We start from the raw sequence: 4270 nt of genomic DNA on the forward strand, positions 1-4270 counted from the left end.
GTGACAGGTTGGAATGTGAAGATGACTTAGGGGTGAGAAGCTCTGGGTCCATATTGGTTCCAGGTCCGATTCTGCATTTCAGGGCAGAGTTCGGATGGCAAGTTAGGGATAGGGGTGTCAGCCAGAAGAGTGGGACCAGAACAAGGAGTGGGGCCTGACCTTGGAGGGCAGGAGGAGGAGGTGGAGTCGAGAAGGAGAGGGGAGGACATAACAGATCACAGCCTGGAGCTCAGCTTGCAGAGGGATGGGGGCAGGCTGGGCTGGAGTGTTTGCAGCTAGCTCGTCTGTAATAGTGATCATGGGGAAGCAGCTGCATGCCCATCCACTGAGTGGCATCAACCACCATGCACCTGGCCTCTGCACTACCACGCAGCAGAGCGCCTGAGACCTGGAAGCCATCTGTGACCCGCTGTTGTGTAGAGAAGCCCACCACAGAGCAGGCGTGCCTGGTTCAATATGACTCTCATTGAACGTCAAAGCCAAAGCCAGCACCACCCACAGGACTTGCCTTTTTTCGTGAGAAGATAACATATACAGAGAGTGGAATGATCTTCCCAAATCAATACTGTGATTACTTCGGGGGAGCAGTATTTGTACCCTGGGCTAGATGGGATGGAAAGTGGACTAGAACACCAGTCTTATGTACAACGCTTTGATTTTTATTTTTTACAAAGACAGTGGGTCCATGAATGACTTGTGTAATTAAAAGTTAATTTTACAGCCAGGTGCCGTGGCTCATGCTCCTGTGGTCCCAGCACTTTGGGAGGCTGAGGCAGGAGGATCGCTTGAGGGTTCAAGACCAGCCTGGACAACATAGCACGACTTCGTCTCTACGAAAAGATTTTAAAAAATCAGCTGGGTGTACTCTCTCCTCCTGCCGCCCAATATGCCGAAAGGAAAGAAGGCCAAGGGGACGAAGGTGGCTCCGGCCCCTGCTGTCGTGAAGAAGCAGGAGGCCAAGAAAGTGGTGAATCCCCTGTTTGAGAAAAGGCCTAAGAATTTTGGCATCGGACAGGACATCCAGCCCAAAAGAGACCTCACCTGCTTTGTGAAATGGCCCCGCTCTATCAGGTTGCAGCGGCAGACAGCCATCCTCTATAAGCGACTGAAAGTGCCTCCTGCAATTAACCAGCTCACCCAGGCCCTGGACCGCCAGACAGCTACACAGCTGCTTAAGCTGGCCCACAAGTACAGGCCAGAGACGAAGCAAGAGAAGAAGCAGAGGCTGTTGGCCTGGGCCGAGAAGAAAGCTGCTGGCAAAGGGGACGTCCCCACTAAGAGACCACCTGTTCTTCGAGCAGGAGTTAACACCCTGTCACCACTTTGGTGGAGACCAAGAAAGCTCAGCTGGCGGTGACTGCACACCACGTGGATCCCATGGAGCTGGTTGTCTTCTTGCCTGCCCTGTGTCAAAACATGGGGGTCCCTTACTGCATTATCAAGGGGAAGGCAAGACTGGGGTGTCTAGTCCACAGGAAGACCTGTGCCACTGTCGCCTTCACACAGGTGAACTCGGAAAACAAAAGCGCTTTGGCTAAACTGGTAGAAGCTATCCGGACTAATGATAATGACAGATACGACGAGATCCGCCGTCACTAGGGAGGCAATGTCCTGGGTCCCAAGTCTGTGGCTCGCATCGCCAAGCTCAAAAAGGCAAAGGCTAAAGAACTTGCCACTAAACTGGGTTAAATATACACTGTTGAGTTTTCTGTACATAAACATAATTACAATAACAGAAACTTTGCTTCAAAAAAAATGAGCTGGGCATAGTGGCACACACCTGTAGTCCCAGTTACTCAGGAGGCTGAAGTGGGAGGATCGCTTGAGCCCAGGAGTTAGAGGCTGCGGTGAGCTATGATTGTGCCACTGTTCTCCAGCCTGGGCAACACAGCAAGACCCTGTCTCAAAAGAAAATTAATGTTATAAAGGGTAAGAGGAGAGGCGGCAAAGGAGGAAGAGACTAGTAGAAAGACACGCCTTCCATTTGTCCATCCTCCTCTCCAACCTGAGACCCAAAAGGAAGCCAGGTGCAGGTCCTCTTCCCAGGAAGCTCCATGTCTGAGTGAAGAGAAAGATGCCCTGATACTCATGCCCAGGGGCTCCTGGAGGACAGGAGTCAGCCAGCAAAGGCCTCTGTGGGGAGGACCCAGGGCCTCATTGTCATCATTGCACCTGCCAGTTGCACACTGTCCTCTCACCCCGTTTCCTCACTCTTATCTAGTTTGGATTCCACAATCTCCTCTCTTTGTTGTTGAACTTGCAAAGCCTCAGCTCTTCAACTGCACAGACTTTGATTCTCCACATATTCTCAGCCTTCTTTGTTTTTTCAATGATGCCTTATTCTTAATACATGGAGGAGGAAGGAAGAAGAAGGAGGCCAGAGGTGGAGTAGGAGGACGTACCTGTAGGTTGTTCATAGGGAGACCCTGTCTCCACCCCAGGCAGATGGGAGCTCATGTCTGGACTTTACTGTGTGCAAAAAGGCATGGACAGCAAGCCACCCTGTTTCCCAGAGAAAACTGCCCCAGCAGAAAAGGCAGAGCAGGAGGAAGCGGCAGGAAGCTCAGGCCTGTGGTTCTGCGATATTCCAAGCAGGGTGAACAGAAACTCCCATAAAGGAAGCAGAGAATGATCACCCGGGGAAGTGGGAGAAAAACCAAGAGCCATCGGCAGCCTCAGGGACAGAGGAGAAGAGAACGGCCCACATCAGGGGCGGCCCGGTGGTGAGGTGGGACCAGAAAGAGCTGGTTGGGTTTGGCCAACGGGAAGCTGGTGGGGGCCTTGCCTGAGCCTGGTGGTGAGTTCAGGGTCAGCCACAGGCAACCACAGGTAGCCACATAGTGGGGCTGTGGAGGGAACAGCAGAACTCAGGGTTCCCTCCCCAGCACTTCTGTGGACAGGAGTTGGGGGGTGGCAGGCAGTAAGGAGACGTTAACAGAAGGCCAAGAACTCAAGAGAATTTCTCCCTGGACTGTGGGTTTCTGCAGGGCATAGCCTGGGGGTTGTGTCATAATCAGAGCACCTAGGAACTGTCCAACTGATGTTTGGTGGTGGAGGGATGGATGGTGAATGGATGGATGGATGTTGTCCAGGCACTAGATTCTGACATCTGGGCTGAGGCAGGGGATGAGGGGATGGAGAGGGATTATCTACCTGCCCTTTCGAGGGATATCTGGCAGGAAGAGGGGACAGACGGACCGTGAAGACAGGGATAAGAGCAGCCAGAGGTGACTTGGTGCTCCTGGCTGCTGAGCCCTGGGTGGCAGAGATGCTCAGTGCCTATGAGAATGAAGATAGAGCACCTCTAGTGGGTACAAAAACAATGCGATGGCTTGAGCTGGGCAGGGCTTCCTCAAGCTTGAGCCTGTGGCTTAAGGGGAAGGGAAAGGATCTGGGCTGCATGAGGGGCCAGGGGAGTGGCGTCAGCACAGAAAGCTGTGGGTGAGCACATCCAGGGAATGTATACAGAGTGAGCAGAAGACTCCAGATAGGTCTTGGGGCCCCATGGTGTGAGAACAGATGGAGGGGGAGTTAGGGAAGTAGAGAAGGAGAGATAGGACAGACAGACCACCCTTGGCACTGAACTAACTAAGCAGTTTATAGACAAATAAAAGAGCAGGAGACAAACAGCAAGGAGAGTGACAGAGAGGGTGGGGGCAACTCTAGTCACACCTCAGAGCAAGAGATGAGACCCACATGCATGTTCACAACAGTGAGACTGGAGAGGAAAAAGGACATGGGTCCTGGCACTCAGTAGCTGCTATGTGTTTGTGGACAGATGATGGATGGAGGGAGGGAGGGAAGATTGGATGGATGGATGGGAGAATGGATGGATGGATGGATGGATGGATGGATGAATAGATGGAGAGATGATGGATGGATGAATGGATGAATGAATGGATGGGAGAATAGATGGAGAGATGGATGGATGGATGGATGGATGGATGGATGGATGGATGGAAGGATGGATGGATGGAGAGATGGATGGATGGATGGGAGGATGGATGGATGGATGGATGATGAATGAATGGATGAGAGATGGATGGATGGATGGATGGATGAATGGATGGGAGAATAGATGGAGAGATGGATGGATGGGAGAATAGATGGAGAGATGGATGGATGAATGGGTGATGAATGGATGGATGGATGGGTGATAGATAATGGATAAATGAATGGATGAAGAGATGGAGTGGAAGGATGGGTGGATGGATGGAGTAATTCAAGGAGTAAGGATAAAATCAGATAAAAGAGCCAGAAAGAGAAATAC

The 4270-nt window shown here is 51.7% G+C and overlaps 1 pseudogene; it reads left to right on the forward strand.

Moving 5' to 3' along the window:
- Window positions 1–864: 864 nt before the first annotated feature.
- Window positions 865–1689, forward strand: LOC112633420 (annotated as a pseudogene).
- Window positions 1690–4270: the final 2581 nt, after the last annotated feature.

This window comes from Theropithecus gelada, chromosome 10, assembly GCF_003255815.1.
Source record: "Theropithecus gelada isolate Dixy chromosome 10, Tgel_1.0, whole genome shotgun sequence".
Taxonomy (NCBI): domain Eukaryota; kingdom Metazoa; phylum Chordata; class Mammalia; order Primates; family Cercopithecidae; genus Theropithecus; species Theropithecus gelada.